This window comes from Dermacentor variabilis, chromosome 5 (genome assembly GCF_050947875.1).
Source record: "Dermacentor variabilis isolate Ectoservices chromosome 5, ASM5094787v1, whole genome shotgun sequence".
Classification (NCBI taxonomy): domain Eukaryota; kingdom Metazoa; phylum Arthropoda; class Arachnida; order Ixodida; family Ixodidae; genus Dermacentor; species Dermacentor variabilis.
Window position 1 is genome coordinate 154,024,866 of NC_134572.1, and position 20,518 is coordinate 154,045,383.

Consider the following 20,518-nt stretch of genomic DNA (forward strand, 5'->3'; position numbering starts at 1 on the left):
AGTTTTATCAGGTGCACAATATATTTTTCTCTAGTATTCTTGTATTTATCTGCGTGAACTTATTGTTCCTCAAACATTCTTCAACTGCCCTGTACCGCTACTTGTCGCTTAGCGTGGCTCCTACCGCGCTAAAATGCATTTATAGGGCTTTTTCCCCACTCCGGATACTAGTAAGCGCTTGTGTGGCTCAGGTTAAAATAGCATTCTTATGAACAATAAAGGCGACACTTAATTGAGAAAACGAAAATATTGTTTTTGAAATGGACCGTTTCAATCGCGAACTTGTTTTCTCGATAAACACGGTTAGACAATGTGACGACAGGAGCTTTGTAGCAGCCAATCACAACGAAAGAGGTGAATTGTGCGATAGAAAACATAAACTTAGGAAAGTCGCCGGGCGCAAATGGCCTTGGTGCAGCGTTCTATAAAACGTTGAAGGGCACACTCTCTCAAATTATGACTCATATTAATAAAGAATCTTAGGACAATATGTCGCTACCCCACGCTTCGCTTCGGCGAATATGATTCTTATTCCTAAATCTGATGGTACAGCTAAATTGCTAAATGTAACTGCCTATCGGCCCATGAGCTTGACAAACCGCGATTACAAAATACTTACGAAAATGTTAGCTAAAGGAGTACAAATTATAATCAGGGAAATTGTAGGGTCGTATCGGACATGTGGCATTACTGCGAATAATCTTGCGGCATGTTCTATCCTCGAACGTTGCGATGTTACGGCCGCTGGAGTACCACACATAGATTTCGCCATGACGCTCTTTTGTGTGTATTAGACCATGTCAGTGCAGGCCACGTTATTGGAGAGGGAATTGCGACAGCGTCTTTGTATCGTCAGAGAAGACTTCTGAGCTGTTGCTACTTACTCACGGTGAGACCTGGATTCACTGCGAAGTGTGGTTCGGGAACTACCGTCGTCGTGGTAGAAGGGGCAGAATCCGAGAGGACAAGCGCATTTCTGGTTTCCCGAATTCCATCGATGTATGCGGTCGTCGTGCCCTTGCTGATGTGCTTGAACTCCAGGCAGAAGCCTTCTACCTGGCAGAACTCCAGGCAGAAGGCAGAAGCGCATACAAGCAATCACATTACACAAGGTTCAGTGACAGATAGCGGATGGAACAATCTATAGCATTCCAGAAACTTCTGATACATGCAGGCGCGTCTCACGCTGTGCGATTACATTTGTTAGGTGTTGCAACTTGGTCGCCCAATAAAGATAAACAACTGCACGTGTCAATATCTTAATTTCATTGGTATGAATGTCACGGTTTGAATTCCAAGACATGACATTATTCCCATCAAATTTATGACATGTATGCATGCATTCCATGACGGTATCATGTTAAATGCCGACCTAGTGGACAAAGCTGTCTAGAAAGCTTGGGCCGGTGGCTATATGATCGTGATCGCGTTCGTTCGTATATGGTACAGTGGTGGTCGTTGCATGGTCACTCCACTTTCGCAATCCGAATCTCACCCCGGATTCTCGCCTTATAGTTAAGCCATCGTTATTATGCGTTCAAGCGCTACTGTATTATTGAATGCTCACGAAACTAACGTACTCATGTCATGAACGCAATAGCTAGCGCTTCTTACTACGGCAACGAATTGGCTCCAGAGATTAGGTGTCTGAGTTTCCTCTAAGGGTCTGCTTCTTTATTCGAATAAAACCTTTGTTAGTGCTGATGGTGAGCAAGTCGCATGAAAAATATATCAAAAAATCAAGACAGTTTTTGCCATTATGCTTATAACAAAGATTTCTTTGCATACGAACATATCTTGCTGTTGTAGTAACGGTGAAGAATAATGTAGCAAGAAGCGTGAGTCGTGTATTTAAATTTTTATTGCGTGAAGTCGTGCCGACAGAACAATGTACATTCGCGCAGGATGCCCATACCGAGCATACTCCTATCGATGAAGATATTCATTTGCGGTTCAAGCGCGTAGGCTATTTACTGAAGATTAGCCCAGCATGCCAGCGGAATCGCAGGTGCTTGCGCGTCTTCCAACATGTACAAAACTATGATATCGGGCAAGCCATATAATTACACAAATTTCGACTACAGCATAGACAGCTGATATAAAAGGCGAGAATGATCGCGAATGTACAGAAAAATACAGAAGTACAGAATGTAAAGAAAAATACAGAAGTACGCGTGTCGATGTCGTTCTCGTGGTGTCAACACATACATAAAGGGAGAAGTTAGTGAGTTATCCAGAAACAGCTCTGCGCTTCAAAACGGCAGGAAGAACTAAATAACTACATCATGCCAATTAAAAAAAACTGACGCGCTTGAAGGTGTACCTATTATTCGGTAAAAAAAGGTTTGAGCATTTGAATCATCATGATCAGCCTAGTTACGCCCACTGCAGGGCAAAGGCTTCACGCATACTTCTCCAACTACCCCGGTCATGTACTAATTGTGGCCATGTTGTCCCTGCAAACGTCTTAATGTCATCCGCCCACCTAACTTTCTGCCGTCCCCTGCTACGCTTCCCTTCCCTTGGAATCCAGTCCGCAACCCTTAATGACCATCGGTTATCTTCCCTCCTCATTACATGTCCGGCCCATGCCCATTTGAATATGCGCTGCGTAATACAGCAAATACCAGAGCCGGCAAACGGCAAATCTGAACGTGTGCTACAGATAGCTACACGTTGAGGATCACACTATATGTGTAGGCTGTCCTATGTTCACTCTGTCTGGCGGTGACCTTGTTTCCGGGAAAAAGAAGTCAGTGTGAGTCATCGCCGAATACTGCCTCCTGGGGTTTTAAAAACATGCTCTATATCCTTTTCCGGGATCTTCTGCAGCTGCACTACACGCAGGCAGCAACAGACAATAAACATTGTTCAACTCAAAAACTTTCCAAAATATAAATTTTCGATATATAGACAAGTTTGATGCGATAGCAGAGCACACTCTTTGTGCTATAGGAGAGCACACTCTTTGGCGTGAATGTTGTAGTGCTTTGTTCCACAAGGGTGGACATTTGCGAATTTTCAGTGTGGCAGAATAACTCACAGACGCACCTGCTAGGCTGGTCTCATAAAATTGCGTAAGTCGCAAGCACAGAAAGGTCCGACATATAAGCATATATATTTTCGTACGGAGTCCACGTTCTACACAGATATTCAACTAAATATGCATGCATCAAGATTTGCCCTAGCAATAAATCATATTCTGATGAGTAATGGCACTACCTTGGAAGACCAGAAGGATTCAATTTTTTTATTTAGTACTAACAAGGAAATCATTTACGTGCTTATATTATAACTTCGTGATATACATATAAGCACACGGATTCATTCCTTAATGTCGCATATTGTTCAGTGAGTACGTCCGTAGCGTTGGCACAGCACAGCAATTTACTTATTTCTTCAAGCAATGTATATGTATTGTATATGTATCTTCCACTTCAGGTCGCTTCACCCCCACCACTAACTTTGTTTTCATGCCTCCTCGGACGATACTTGAGGAAGATGGATACGGAAGGTCACTCTACAGCGTAGTATGGCCCACCATACCAAACAGTGTTCAACTGCCCTGTTGGCTAGCTGTTTTCATGACCCGATTTGTCCCATTGTGTATCGAGTTTGAACCGCGGAGTCATTTTCTCATCAGCATCCTGCCCGCCCCCAGAGTTCAGTTTGCACAGGGCTTTATTTCTTTTGCGAGAGTTCCGCTTGATTTTTGCGTGACACAAGGCTTGCTTTCCTCATTTCTATCCGCTTCTGCAAGTCGTACCACCATGTCTTCTCCCGATACCGTATAATATGGAAGACATGTAGGTTTCCCGGTAGTTTTGAAACTGAGTTACACCTCAGGCCCGTTGTGTAGGAATTGGTTGTGATTGGATACCGCAGGCTCGAGGCAACATTGCAATCGAACTCCGAATACTTGATTCACACCCCTGTACTCATTAACATCACGCACGCTTTCTCAGTCAATCCGTTAGCTGCTGGATAATATTGAGCATTGAACCGCAGCACGATTCCTCGCTGTTCCGCTCACTCTTGCAGTTGAGGGCTCCTAATTGCTGGCCCGTTGCAGGATACCTTGCTTTCACGATCTCAAGCATTTCCTGGGGCCCTTGAGGACACAGAGCTGGATCACTTTCGTTTTCTTGACAACTTCGAAGTTTTTCCGCAGCTAAGCGAAGTCGAAGGGTACAACTTCTAACAATGCTTTCGGGTACCAAGTTAAAGTGATCGGCTTACTACGTTGGCTCAATTTTCCTTCATTTATTTAGCATTTATGGCACGATTGCGCAAATTCATTGTCTTCTTTGATTTTTGAACTTGTGAATAGTTTTGTAAACATCAGCTATGTTTTGCAAAAGCCATCATGGCCGTCTCAATGAGGGCAGATATGATATAAATTTAAAACTTGCGTTGTCGGGTAGAAAGCTTCAGTTCGCTCCCATACTTCGGCGATTATTATTGTTTTCTTGTGGGTTCCCCTTGTGTCTCCTTGAATCAGGATACGGCATCAGCATCATTCAATGAAGCACCCGGACAGATATTGACTTCAAAGCCGAACGGCTGAAGTGGGGGAATCCAGTGTGCAATCTTACCCTTCGGCTCTGCCATATTAAGATAAAGGTAAATGCCTCGTAATCAACGAATTGCTTGAATTGCGTGCCTTCCAACTATCAACGAACATATAAATGGGTTTCAAAAGAGGGAATCTGCTTTCTCTGTTGTGGGGTAACTTGCCTCTGTTTTCCTAAATGTTTGCGTGTGATAGCCAACAACACGAGCTTGTTGATTTCTTCATCGAGTACAGTCTCACTGGTACAGAAATGATCCGTTTCCATAATGAGAACATCTTGTACTAAGTACGAAAGCAAAGGTAAGGTCAGGAAGGCAGAGGACGTGATAAGAGCGCATCACTTGGACCAGATATCAGTAATCCTCCTCACAATCCTCTCTCCAGGAGAAGGGTTTGTCCTTTTGTTTCATCCATGTCAAACATCGTGTTTGTAGCGAACATTATTTGATGAATTCTCTAAAGTGGTCGGCCATGCCCGAAACATTCTCATCAAAAGACGTGCAATGTCTCATGAAGGAGTTCGCGTATATTCAAAAGCCGAATGATAGCATTTCGCAGTGTTGAATTTGTCCGGTCTGATTAATTGGGTTGTCCCATATGGTTACTTTCTGTCCCTGTATTTTTTGCATTATTCACTCCCCGTTAAACCTCTGTGGCTGCAGAGAAAGTGATGAAACTTGTTAAGGTGACCTCCGCCTGTTGTGTTCTTTGTTTGTGCGATCCCTATATTATATTCATCCCTCGAAACCGGTGATAGAACGGCAGGTGGTCGAACGGGCTTTATTTCTGCGCCTTAATTAGAGTCAGCATGTGTTTTTCACTACAAAGTGCTTTTTACGAACAAGGATTGCGCCCAAAAGGATCACAAATCACCTATTCTCTCGCCGTGATGAATACGCAGTCTCCGCGTTTAGGGTATAAAATTGGACATCATAGAGTCGCTGTTCGTCAGTAAGATGTAGAATGCCGCCTTCACAGCACACATATATGCAATACATGGCTAGAAAGAAAACTGAAACTGCAAATTATTTTGTGCTCGCGGATCAAGCATATACGTTGGCGTTCTATTGAACTGATACATTACCTGAGCGAGCGAGGTTCCAACTTAGGTGTCGAGGACCCCCTTATTATTTTTCTTAAATTTGATTAGCCTATTTTGCGCCTTGTGTGCTCCGTCGCTTATACACGACAGGTGTCCAACGATATAAGAGAGAGAGAGAGAGACAAAAAAAAAAGAGGAGGCCACGCTGTTGACCAGAATAACGTTTGGTTGGCTGCCCTCTTCGGGGGGAAAGGATTAAAAGATTAGAAAGAGATGAAGGCGGTGATCATACGTGGGTGCGTGAGGAAGCATGCCACGGTTAAAGGTGCTCACGCAAGGCAGTCATTTTCAAATGCATGAAAGTCTATGCTTCTTATGCTTAAAAGGGGACGAAAGGTACTGTACAGAGGGAGTGTTTACAAACTCAACGTAAAATTCTTGAGCGCCATGATTACCAAGCAGTTGCTGTCAGAAGTGCTTGGAAAGTGCCTATAAAAGCAAACTCTGAAATGGTTAGGTGTGCGTGCTGGGCAAGGTAAAACCTGAAATAAAGCTGATAATAGATGGGCAGGATTGCTGCGCTGTTGGCAAGCGAGGGATGATTGGACATTCCCGTTTGTGAGTGTCCCCGCTTCAGTGCACCCAGGAAAGAACTCTCAACAGTGTTAGACCGTCTTGGCAAACGGTCGTTCTCGGAGAAAAGGGGCATGGGACAATGACCGAGGCAGTCCTCAACACAGAAGGCTCTGAAATCATTTGTGCGCTTCTTGTGGAGAATTAGTCCTAGAGATAGACATTAAGCAACGCTGTATTCACCTTTACCATTCCCCCTTTTCATTTTTTTTCTGCTCTTTCATTCTTTATAACATCTCGTTTCAATTACCTTTTGCATTCTTTACCCCCTTTACCCAGAATAACGTAGCCAGCCATTCCAAAAACTGCCTAACATGCGTGTCTTTCCGTCTATTTCTGCTTGCTCCCTTCCTTTCTTTTCCTCTTTCTACGGCTTTCCGGTTGCTCTTTCGGAGTATAGGGTCTGGTGATTGCGCTGGTATAATAAACGTAACGTCGAGGTAACACCATCGTCGTCGAAGCATTGGTGTACTAAATGGTTGCTGCATACAGCCATGCAACTTTGGAGAGTGGCAGACATGCTACAGTCAAACACAGGTTACATTTTAATCAAAGAGGTCTACCGTGGCAAATGATACGGGTAAGCATTGACGTGAGCTGCAACACTAACACGCCTTCGTTGTCATGCCGTCATCATATTGTTATCGCGTTCGCCCCAATGTGATCATCCCTCTCATGATCATTCCTCCGTCCATTTCATTGTAAAGCTGTCAAGCCATCTTCACATGGGCGCCACATGGGCGCCGTCTCCGAACCTTTGTCATTATACTTTCATCGTCAGTCCATCGATATTAGTCCATTGCAATCATTCCGTTGTTGTCATGCCATCGTGCTGCTTTCATAGTCGCGACAAAGTCGTCTTTTTGCCGTCGGGGTTGTTCCACTGCAGCCTTTTTGCCATAGAAATTGTACTGTCATTATTCTGTTGTCACAATGTCTTTGTCATGCACAATTGTCTTCACTGCATCGTGATCATTCCGCTTTCGATATCCTATTCCGTCATGCCGCCGTCAAAATTCTGTACTCTTCATTCCAGCGTCATCGTATCCCTGTCATGCAGGGACCACGTTAAGACAAAAAAAATTTGTAGCATCGTGATTTCATTGTGATACTGTCGTCGTCATTTTAGTTCGGTCGTTTTGTTCCATTATCAGTTTCGTCAATTCCTCCAGTTATTTGTGTCGTGACACCATCGTCGTTATACCATCGGTGTCACGTTGTCGAACGTCATCGTCATCACTCCATGGTCGTCCACTCAGTGGCGTCTTGCCAGTGTAGTCGCTGTGTTCTCGTCCTTCCAATGTCGTCCTTGCTTGGCAGTCTTGTACCGAAACGATTAGGCTCATTACAGGAGCATGAGTGCTCTCTGGGTCATCATAAGAAGATCCACGTATGCACAGGCGTAGATACCTAGAAACAAGGAACAGTAATTTGCAGCAGTACCACAGGGAGTTACGACGGTAGAAAAGCCCCTATTGATTGTAGAAAAACCTGTGGACGTCAGTAATGGGCAGGAGAAGGCTAGGATGTGCGTGACACGAAAGCCAGCATAAATAGCTTATTTATAAAATGCATTCGTGGTTGACCCGGCAGCTGCCGTCATGCCAAACTCCGAAGTGCTGGGCACAGAAAGCTTAGCTCTACATATGTTTAACTAATGGGCGGTAACGTAGACGCACAAAAATGTTTAATCGCAGTAGCTACATTTCATCGCTCCGGCTCAAGGAAGCAGCCATAAGTTTAGCGATCGATATTATTCACAGTTTATTGAAAGATGATATTACACCACATTTCAGCCCGCTCCGCCCCCCTCTGGAAGAGGAAACAAGAAAAACAATAGAACCAGAAGAGCAAGAATTTATTTTTCCATAAAACTAAATAGAGGGAGCCTAAAGCCAAAATCGAAATGGGTTCGCTTGGCAGGCATTCGAGCCCTTCTATATATGGCAGTTCATTACAGAAAACAGCACTTTTAGTTTGCAATTGAAGTCTCGGGTATATGCAGGAAATACAGGCTGGCTTTAGCAAGAGATATTGTAAAACATATCGTATTCATAACTCAGGAACTAGAGCAACCTGCAAAGCACAATCAACGTCTCTATACGGCTTTCATAGATCATGAAAATGCACCTAATTCGGTGGAAATAAAAACAATGAAAGGGGCATTGCACAGTCAAAGTGTAAAGAGGTATACGCTAATGTCTTGAGATAAATCTACAGATTCGAAATGTATTTTGGTTGTGCGCAATAAAGGTTGAAAATTTCCTATGAAGAAAGGGGTCACTCAAGGAGGTGCGATATCTCCAGGGGTTTTAACTGCATGGTTAGAAGTATTCGAGCTATAGGAAACGCTTAGGAGTGAAGACCAATGGCGAATATCACTGCTACATTCAGTTTGCAGATGAATTTGCCCTGTTCAGCAACCCTAGAGACGAATTAAAGCAAATCATTCGGGACCTTAAGCAAGGAAGCGGGATTGACGATTTATATGCAGGATACCAAGGATTTATTGAATAGCCGGCCAAAAGAACAAGAATTCATGATCGCCAGCTCATCTCTAGAGTCTCTGCAAGAGCATGTTTACCTAGGTCGATAACTCACAGCAGACCTTGATCAGGAGAAGGAAATTTACATCATAATATAGATGGGCTCGAGTGCACATGTCATGTACTCCGAAATTCTCTTCAGTTCAACTCACTTCAGTTGCAAAGAAACGTGAATAGTCATTTCATTCTACCGGTGCTGGCATACGGGCCAGAAACAAAGAAGCATGAGAACAACTTGACGACCGCGTGAAAGGCAATGGATTGAAAAAATGTTAAGTCTACCGTTAAGGGAAAGGAAAAGAGCGGTGTCAATTCGGCAGGAAACGGGGATAGCAATATTCTTGTCGTTTTTAGTTAAAGCAGATAATCACTCTTGCAGCAGCGGAGCCCCAGCGAATCCGAGAACGAGATATAACGAGATAAAGAGTTATAATATTAATAATAATTATGGGATTTTACGTGCCAAAACCATTTTCTGATTATGAGGTTCGCCGTAGTGGAGGACTCCGGAAATTTCGACCACCTGGGGTTCTTTAACGTGCACATAAATCTAAGCACACGGGTGTTCTCGCATTTCGCCCCCGTCAAATTGCGGCCACCGTGGCCGGGATTCGATCCCGCGACCTCGTGCTCAGCAGCCCAACACCATAGCCACTGAGCAACCACGGCGGGCGAGATAAAGAGTTAACGAGATTATAAGACCTGTAGACATGCCTGCCTTTGTAATGAAGTTCATAGACAAGTAATTTACTGTTCTGTGTTGCTTTATGGATAAAAACCTGCGAACAATCGCTAAAACAGCAAGAGTCATTTGCCTACACAAATCTCCTAATTAGATGAAACATGCCAATCTACATTCAAGTCTACTGGCATACTACCACTCGGGCAAACCAGAAAATGTTTCCTGCGTGGCGAAAATACCTAATGAATGCATATTAACGAGTGCTTGGTTCATTTATTTAGTTAGTTATGTGTGCTAATGTATAATTCTTAATTTTCGAGGAGTACTTTTTGACAAAAACCGGATTCTGTTGCAATATACACATATTACGTTTTGTTTTAAATATTGAGCGCTGGCATAGTTTAACAACCAATATCTTCCGAGAACACAGCAGCGCCCTCACTTACGCACCATACCTGCACTCAAATCGATAGGAAAGTTCTTGCTGAGGAACAATCGAACAGAAAAAGTGAGCCAAAAAATTACGTTTAATTTCTTCTTGTGTAGACTGAATGAGTTATAAACATCCCATTTCCATGTGGAATCTCCAGAATAAGATTAACATAGCCTAACGCAACGCCACGCCATGAAAGCCTAACATCACTGAGAATGGGCGTTGGAGCTACAATGGACAGATCGAATGGGCATCGCCAGCGTTTATGCGGTACTTCACAGCGTAGGTATCACACGGACGACAGTCAGAGAGGTCAACGATGCCCGACTAAGAGGCGAGGAAGCAATTGAGATCGTGAGCTTGATAGGGCGAAAAGTGTGAAACGAATATTTGGTTCAGGTGGGCAGTGGTTCAGGTGTGCAGTGGGAGTGGCGAAAACGGGATATCAATGGTGTGCAAGCGAACATCAGGTGGAGGCAAGGCCGATACTACGTAGTTGCTTGAGGGCCTCCGCCAAGCGATGGAAACTTGCTTTAACGTCACTTGTGAGCACAGTCTGAAATTCACCAACGGAGACTAGTGTGATCGTCATGTAGAGATATACTACCGTGTGAATAAGCAACACTGTGCATTAGCATAATCAACAACTGTTGATGTAAATGAGACCTTCCAACAGAAAAATGGGCACCGTTGTCGATCAAAGCTGTAAGAGTTGGGCAATTCACTTCAACATCGATAAGGTTCTGGTTAGTAGGGAGTGTGAACGAGGCGATTGAGGGCAGGTCGAAATAGTTTCACCTCCAGGAGGGCAGCCGTCGCCTTCCCTAAGAAAAGCGCCGGGAGTAAGGCGGGGACGTGGAACGGCGTAATGGAAGTTAACGAGGCGCTCAGTATCATGATGAGGGCGAGAGGTTTTACTGGGTGGTGGTCATAGTGTTGTCGACAGAAGTTTCTCACTTGACTTGGGTCGGAACGGTGTTCACACTTCGGGGGAGATAGAGGAAGCTCGTGAAGCTTGTTGGACATGGCGAGCGCCATGGATTTCAGTAATAACGACAAAGGTGCTGACACATGAATATGGCAAGCAAATAGGCTTGCCATCAGGCGTCCTCAAGGTATTCGGGTCGCGATAATATTGTCACGTGGTGGTGACGTTCAAGAACACAGTAGCAAAGCTGTGAAACACAAAACTAACTTTAATTGGGCGAACCTGTGCCCACAAAAACAGACTACACCTAAAGCACAACGATAGCGGCGAACGTGGTCGGCAATCGTCGAAAATCTCATCAGCGGGTCAAGCGCGTCGGCTTTTATACAGCAATCGTCGAATGTTCCAGACTAATCGTTCGGACCTGCATGCCTTCCACAAAGTTCTACACCATTCGCGTCACGCGATGAAATCAGATAACACATGGTTCAGCGACAATTGACAGCTGGGTAGAAGCATCGAAAACTTTCCAGAAACTTCGGATACATGCACGCGCGTCCCGCGATGTGCGATTACATTTGTTAGGCGGCGAAACGTGGTCGCCCGATAAATATAAGTACATGTGTCAATACCCCCCTCTTAAGAAGCATCGACCCGATGCTGCATACAAACGAAAGTAATAAAGAAAAACACCTGTAGCAAAGAAAACAACAAAATAAGGAAGTTCGTTAGCGTCCCTAAAAGGGTTCCAGGCGCACCACGTGGACCACTTCAGATCTTGCGCGGTGCCACTGTGAATGCGAAATTCCGTCTGGCACGACCTCATAGTCCAGTGCGCCAATACGTCGAATGACCTTGTATGGTCCGAAATAGCGGCGCAATAGTTTCTCACCCAGTACTCGTCGGCGTATCGGTGTCCAAACCCAAACACGGTCGTCGGGCTGGTACTCGACGAAGTGTCGTCGGAGGTTGTAGTGTCGGCTGTCGCTCCTCTGTTGGTTCTTGATCCGTAGGCGGGCGAGCTATCGGGCTTCTTCGGCGCGCTGGAGATAGCTAGCGACGTAAACATTCTCTTCGTCAGTGACGTGGGGCAGCATGGCGTCGATCGTCGTCATCGGGGTCCTGCCGTAAACCAGCTTAAACGGCGTGATCTGTGTTGTTTCTTGCACCGCCGTGTTGTAAGGGAATCTTACGTACGGCAGGAGCGCGTCCCACGTCTTGTGCTCGACGTCGACGTACATTGCTAGCATGTCGGCGAGGGTCTTGTTCAGGCGCTCCGTGAGACCATTCGTCTGCGGGTGGTAGGCAGTTGTCCTCTTGTGGCTTGTCTGGCTGTACTGCAGAATGGCTTGGGTGAGCTCTGCTGTAAAAGCCGTTCCTCTGTCGGTGATGAAGACTTCTGGGGCACCAGGTCGCAGCAGGATGTTCTCGACGAAAAATTTCGCCACTTCGGCTGCGCTGCCTTTTGGTAGAGCTTTAGTTTCAGCAAAGCGGGTGAGATAGACCGTCGCCACGACGATCCACTTAATCCCGGATGTTGACATCCGAAACGGCCCCAACAAATCCATCCCAATCTGCTGGAATGGTCGGCGAGGAGGTTCGATCGGCTGAAGTAATCCTGCTGGCCTTGTCGGTGGTGTCTTGCGTCGTTGACAGTCTCGGCATGTCTTGACGTAACGGGCGACGCCGGCAGTCAGACGGGCCAGTAATAGCTTTCCTGTATTCTCGACTGCCTCCGGGAGAAACCGAGGTGCCCAGCGGTTGGATGGTCGTCTAGGGTGTGCAGCATTTCTGGACGCAGCGCTGACGGTACAACAAAACGGTAACTGGCGCGGACTGGTGAGAAGTTCTTCTTCACGAGCAGGTTGTTTTGTAGCGTGAACGAAGACAACCCGCGCCTAAACGCCCTGGGGACAACGTCGGTGTTCCCTTCAAAATGCTCGACGAGGCCTTTTAACTCCGGCTCTGCTCGTTGCTGTTTATTGAAGTCTTCCGCGCTTATTATCCCAAGGAAGGAGTCGCCGTCCTCGTCGTCTTGCGGCGGGGGATCCATGGGGGCGCGTGATAAGCAGTCGGCGTTGGAGTGTTTTCTTCCGGACTTGTATATTACCGTGACGTCATATTCCTTCAGACTGAGGCTCCACCGCGCCAGCCGTCCTTAAGGGTCCTTTAAGTTAGCTAGCCAACACAACACGTGATGGTTGCTTACGACTTTGAAGGGCCTGCCATAGAGGTAAGGGCGAAATTTAGCTGTAGCCCAAATGATGGCGAGGCATTCCTTTTCACTCGTAGAACAATTGCTTTCCGCTTTTGACAGCTACCGGCTAGCATACGATATCATCCGTTCAAGTCCTTCTTTCCTATGGACTAGGACGGCACCGAGGCCTAGGCTAGTGGCGTCAGTGTGGATTTTGGTATCAGCGTCCTCGTCCAAGTGTGCAAGTACCGGCGGCGACTGCATGCGTCGTTTGAGTTCTTGAAATGCCTTGGCCTGCGGCGTTTCCCACTTTAGCTCGACATCACATTTGGTTAAATGTATTAGCGGCTTCGCGATGCGTGGAAAATCCTTGAAGAAGCGCCTATAGTAGGCACACATGCCAAGGAATCTGCGCACTGCCTTCTTGGCTGCGGGAACTGCGGGAACATTCCGATGGCATCTGTCTTCTGTGGGTCGGGGCGTACTCCTGATTTGCTGATGACGTGGCCTAGGAAGAAAAGCTCACCGTAAGCGAAGCGGCACTTTTTCAACTTCAGAGTTAGCCCTGATGAATTTATGGCCTCTAACACTGTCGGAAGCCGCCTAAGGTGATCATCGAAATTTCCGCGAAGACAACGACATCATCCAAGTAAACAAGACACGTCTGCCACTTTAATCCTGCTAACACCGTGTCCATGACGCGCTGAAACGTTGCAGGCGCCGATCACAGTCCGAATGACATGACCTTGAACTCGTAGAGGCCGTGTGGCGTGACGAAGGTGGTCTTTTCGCGATCTCTTTCGTCGACTTCTATTTGCCAGTAGCCAGACTTGACATCCATCGATGAGAAATATTTAGCGTCGCAGAGCCGATCCAATGCGCCGTCTATCCGTGGAAGGGGATAAACATCCTTCTTCGTGATCTTGTTCAGTCGACGATAATCGACGCAGAAGTGTAGCGTTCCGTCCTTTTTCTTCACCAGGACTACAGGAGATGCCCACGGGCTGGTAGTATGCCAGTAGACTTGAATGTAGATTGGCATGTTTCATCTAATTAGGAGATTTATGCAGGCAAATGACTCTTGCTGTTTTAGCGATTGTTAGCAGGTTTTACCCATAAAGCAACACAGAACAGTAAATTACTTGTCTATGAACTTCAATACAAAGGCAGGTATGTCTACAGGTCTTATAATCTCGTTAACTCTTTATCTCGCCCGCCGTGGTTGCTCAGTGGCTATGGTGTTGGGCTGCTGAGCACGAGGTCGCGGGATCGAATCCCGGCCACGGTGGCCGCAATTTGACGGGGGCGAAATGCGAGAACACCCGTGTGCTTAGATTTATGTGCACGTTAAAGAACCCCAGGTGGTCGAAATTTCCGGAGTCCTCCACTACGGCGAACCTCATAATCAGAAAATGGTTTTGGCACGTAAAATCCCATAATTATTATTAATATTATAACTCTTTATCTCGTTATATCTCGTTCTCGGATTCGCTGGTGCTACGCTGCTGCAAGAGTGATTATCTGTTTTAATTAAAAACGACAAGAATATTGCTATCCCCGTTTCGTGCCGAATTGACACCGCTCTTTTCATTTCCCTTAACGGTAGACCTAACATTTTTTCATTCCATTGCCTTTCGCGCGGTCGTCAAGTTGTTCTCATGCTTCTTTGTTTCTGGCCCGTATGCCAGCACCGGTAGAATGAAATGACTATTCACGTTTCTTTGCAACTGAAGTGAGTTGAACTGAAGAGAATTTCGGAGTACATGACATGTGCACTCGAGCCCATCTATATTATGATGTAAATTTCCTTCTCCTGATCAAGGTCTGCTGTGAGTTATCGACCTAGGTAAACATGCTCTTGCAGAGACTCTAGAGATGAGCTGGCGATCATGAATTCTTGTTCTTTTGGCCGGCTATTCAATAAATCCTTGGTATCCTGCATATAAATCGTCAATCCCGCTTCCTTGCTTAAGGTCCCGAATGATTTGCTTTAATTCGTCTCTAGGGTTGCTGAACAGGACAAATTCATCCGCAAACTGAATGTAGCAGAGATATTCGCCATTGGTCTTCACTCCTAAGCGTTTCCTATAGCTCGAATACTTCTAACCATGCAGTTAAAACCCCTGGAGATATCGCACCTCCTTGAGTGACCCCTTTCTTCATAGGAAATTTTAAACCTTTATTGCGCAGAACCAAAATACATTTCGAATCTGTAGATTTATCTCAAGACATTAGCGTATACCTCTTTACACTTTGACTGTGCAATGCCCCTTTCATTGTTTTTGTTTCCACCGAATTAGGTGCATTTTCATGATCTATGAAAGCCGTATAGAGACGTTGATTGTGCTTTGCAGGTTGCTCTAGTTCCTGAGTTATGAATACGATATGTTTTACAATATCTCTTGCTAAAGCCAGCCTGTATTTCCTGCATATACCCGAGACTTCAATTGCAAACTAAATGTGCTGTTTTCTGTAATGAACTGCCATATATAGAAGGGCTCGAATGCCTGCCAAGCGAACCCATTTCGATTTTGGCTTTAGGCTCCCTCTATTTAGTTTTATGGAAAAATAAATTCTTGCTCTTCTGGTTCTATTGTTTTTCTTGTTTCCTCTTCCAGAGGGGGGCGGAGCGGGCTGAAATGTGGTGTAATATCATCTTTCAATAAACTGTGAATAATATCGATAGCTAAACTTATGGCTGCTTCCTTGAGCCGGAGCGATGAAATGTAGCTACTGCGATTAAACATTTTTGTGCGTCTACGTTACCGCCCATTAGTTAAACATATGTAGAGCTAAGCTTTCTGTGCCCAGCACTTCGGAGTTTGGCATGACGGCAGCTGCCGGGTCAACCACGAATGCATTTTATAAATAAGCTATTTATGCTGGCTTTCGTGTCACGCACATCCTAGCCTTCTCCTGCCCATTACTGACGTCCACAGGTTTTTCTACAATCAATAGGGGCTTTTCTACCGTCGTAACTCCCTGTGGTACTGCTGCAAATTACTGTTCCTTGTTTCTAGGTATCTACGCCTGTGCATACGTGGATCTTCTTATGATGACCCAGAGAGCACTCATGCTCCTGTAATGAGCCTAATCGTTTCGGTACAAGACTGCCAAGCAAGGACGACATTGGAAGGACGAGAACACAGCGACTACACTGGCAAGACGCCAATGAGTGGACGACCATGGAGTGATGACGATGACGTTCGACAACGTGACACGGATGGTATAACGACGGTGGTGTCACGACACAAATAACTGGAGGAATTGACGAAACTGATAATGGAACAAAACGACCGAACTAAAATGACGACGACAGTATCACAATGAAATCACGATGCTACAAATTTTTTTTGTCTTAACGTGGTCCCTGCATGACAGGGATACGATGACGCTGGAATGAAGAGTACAGAATTTTGACGGCGGCATGACGGAATAGGATATCGAAAGCGGAATGATCACGATGCAGTGAAGACAATTGTGCATGGCAAAGACATTGTGACAACAGAATAATGACAGTACAATTTCTGTGGCAAAAAGGCTGCAGTGGAACAACCCCGACGGCAAAAAGACGACTTTGTCGCGACTATGAAACCAGCACGATGGCATGACAACAACGGAATGATTGCAATGGACTAATATCGATGGACTGACGATGAAAGTATAATGACAAATGTTCGGAGACGGCGCCCATGTGGCGCCCATGTGAAGATGGCTTGACAGCTTTACAATGAAATGGACGGAGGAATGATCATGACAGGAATGATCACATTGGGGCGAACGCGATAACAATATGATGACGGCATGACAACGAAGGCGTGTTAGTGTTGCAGCTCACGTCAATGCTTACCCGTATCATTTGCCACGGTAGACCTCTTTGATTAAAGTGTAACCTGTGTTTGACTGTAGCATGTCTGCCACTCTCCAAAGTTGCATGGCTGTATGCAGCAACCATTTATAACACCAATGCTTCGACGACGATGGTGTTACCTCGACGTTACGTTTATTATACCAGCGCAATCACCAGACCCTATACTCCGAAAGAGCAACCGGATTTCGGGAAAGCCGTAGAAAGTGGAAAAGAAAGGAATAATAATATTTGGGGTTTTACGTGCCAATACCACTTTCTGATTATGAGGCACGCCGTAGTGGAGGACTCCGGAAATTTTGACCACCTGGGGTTCTTTAACGTGCACCTAAATCTAAGCACACGGGTGTTTTCGCATTTCGCCCCCATCGAAATGCGGCCGCCGTGGTCGGGATTCGATCCCGCAACCTCGTGCTCAGCAGCCCAACACCATAGCCACTGAGCAACCACGGCGGGTAAAAGAAAGGAAGGGAGCAAGCAGAAATAGACGGAAAGACAGGCATGTTAGGTTGTTTTTGGAATGGCTGGCTACGTTATTCTGGGTAAAGGGGGTAAAGAATGCAAAAGGTAATTGAAACGAGATGTTATAAAGAATGAAAGAACAGAAAAAAAAATGAAAAGGGGGAATGGTGAAGGTTAATACAGCGCTGCCTAATGTCTGTCTCTAGGACTAATTCTCCACAAGAAGCGCACAAATGATTGCAGAGCCTTCTGTGTTGAGGACTGCCTCGGTCATTGTCCCATGCCCCTTTTCTCCGAGAACGACCGTTTGCCAAGACGGTCTAACACTGTTGAGAGTTCTTTTCTGGGTGCACTGAAGCGGGGACACTCACAAACGGGAATGTCCAATCATCCCTCGCTTGCCAACAGCGCAGCAATCCTGCCCATCTATTATCAGCTTTATTTCAGGTTTTACCTTGCCCAGCACGCACACCTAACCATTTCAGAGTTTCCTTTTATAGGCACTTTCCAAGCACTTCTGACAGCAACTGCTTGGTAATCATGGCGCTCAAGAATTTTACGTTGAGTTTGTAAACACTCCCTCTGTACAGCACCTTTCGTCCCCTTTTAAGCATAAGAAGCATAGACGTTCATGCATTTGAAAATGACTGCCTTGCGTGAGCACCTTTAACCGTGGCATGCTTCCTCACGCACCCACGTATGATCACCGCCTTCATCTCTTTCTAATCTTTTAATCCTTTCCCCCCGAAGAGGGCATCCAACCAAACGTTATTCTGGTCAACAGCGTGGCCTCCTCTTTTTTTTTGTCTCTCTCTCTCTTATATCGTTGGACACCTGTCGTGTATAAGCGACGGAGCACACAAGGCGCAAAATAGGCTAATCAAATTTAAGAAAAATAATAAGGGGGTCCTCGACACCTAAGTTGGAACCTCGCTCGCTCAGGTAATGTATCAGTTCAATAGAACGGCAACGTATATGCTTGATCCGCGAGCACAAAATAATTTGCAGTTTCAGTTTTCTTTCTAGCCATGTATTGCATATATGTGTGCTGTGAAGGCGGCATTCTACATCTTACTAATGAACAACGACTCTATGATGTCAATTTTTATACCCTAAACGCGGAGACTGCGTATTCATCACGGCGGGAGAATAGGTGATTTGTGATCCTTTCGGGCGCAATCCTTGTTCGTGAAAAGCACTTTGTAGTGAAAAACACATGCTGACTCTAATTAAGGCGCAGAAATAAAGCCCGTCCGACCACCTGCCGTTCTATCACTGGTGTCGGGGGATGAATATAATATAGGGATCGCACAAACAAAGAACACAACAGGCGGAGGTCACCTTAACAAGTTTCATCACTTTCTCTGCAGCCACAGAGGTTTAACGGGGAGTGAATAATGCAAAAAATACAGGGACAGAAAGTAACCATATGGGACAATTCAATTAATCACACCGGACAAATTCAACACTGCGAAATGCTATCATTCGGCTTTTGAATATACGCCAACTCCTTCATGAGACATTGCATGGCCGACCACTTTAGAGAATTCATCAAATAATGTTCGCTACAAACACGATGTTTGACATGGATGAAACAAAAGGACAAACCCTTCTCCTGGAGGGAGGATTGTGAGGAGGATTACTGATATCTGGTTCAAGTGATGCTCTCTTATCACGTCCTCTGCCTTCCCGACCTTACCTTTGCTTTCGTACTTAGTACAAGAAGTTCTTATTATGGAAACGGATCATTTCTGTACCAGTGAGACTGTACTCGATGAAGAAATCAACAGGCTCGTGTTGTTGGCTAATACACGCAAACATTTAGGAAAACGGAGGCAAGTTACCTCACAACAGAGAAAGGAGATTCCCTCTTTTGAAACCCATTTATATGTTCGTTGATAGTTGGAAGGCACGCAATTCAAGATATTCGTTTATTACGAGGCATTTACCTTTATCTTAATATGGCAGAGCCGAAGGGTAAGATTGCACACTGGATTCCCGCACTTCAGCCGTTCGGCTTTGAAGTCAATATCTGTCCGGGTGCTTCAATGAAAGATGCTGATGCCATATCCTGATTGAAGGAGACGCAAGAGGAACCCACAAGAAAACAATAATAATCGCCGAAGTATGGGAGGGAACTGAAGCATTGTACCCGAGAACGCAAGTTTTTAATTTATATCATAACTGCCCTCATTGAGTAGCCCATGGTGGCTTTTGGAAAACACAGCTGAGGCTTAAAAAACGATTCACAAGCCCAAAAATCAAAGCAGACAAGGGATTTGCGCAATCGTGTAATAAATGCGAAATAAATAACGAAAAATTAAGCCAACGTTATAAGCAGATCACTTTGCCTCGGTACTCGAAAACATCCCTATTGGAAAATCCTATTTAAATTCAAACTGGGTTATACAGGTTTAAACTGGTTTTAACAGGGACCTGTTTAGCAACAAACAGGTATAAACAGGACCAGTTTACACACGAACAGGTCTGAACGGGGTCCCATTTGGCATGCAAACAGGTATAAACTGGACCAGTTTACACACGAACAGGTCTGAACGGGGTCCCGTTTGGCATGCAAAGAGGTATAAACAGGACCAGTTCACACACGAACAGGTCTGAGCGGGGTCCCGTTTGGCATGCAAGCAGGTATAGGCACGACCAGTTCACGCAGAAATGGGTCTTAACAGGGGCCCTGTTCGCAACTAAACTGGCTTATACTGGACGCAGTGGCACCATATAGGGTCGCCTGTTTGGCACAAAAGCTGGGTTAATCTAGAGCTTTGTGGCAACCACACTGGATGGTATCATGCATACCAGTTTAATGCTTGAATAGAACTGGGGAGGAACTTTTTTATTGTTCGACATCCTGACAATTTAGCCCCTAGTGCTAAATTGGGGCCATTATCAAGCTCTACAGAAATTGCGTGACCACCTCGGAACATTCACAGACCAAACTGTGATATGCTAGCTGCGAATTTCAAACCGATTCCCGGTCCTGTCCAGTTAAAAAAGACAACAGGAATTCCTGCTGCAACTACAGAAATTTCTGTTGTACGACAGAAGTTCCTAACGTTTTTGTAGTTGCGACAGGCATTTCTGGCGTTACGACAGCAATTCTGACGTCGCAACAGAAACATTCGGTCGCGACGGCCAA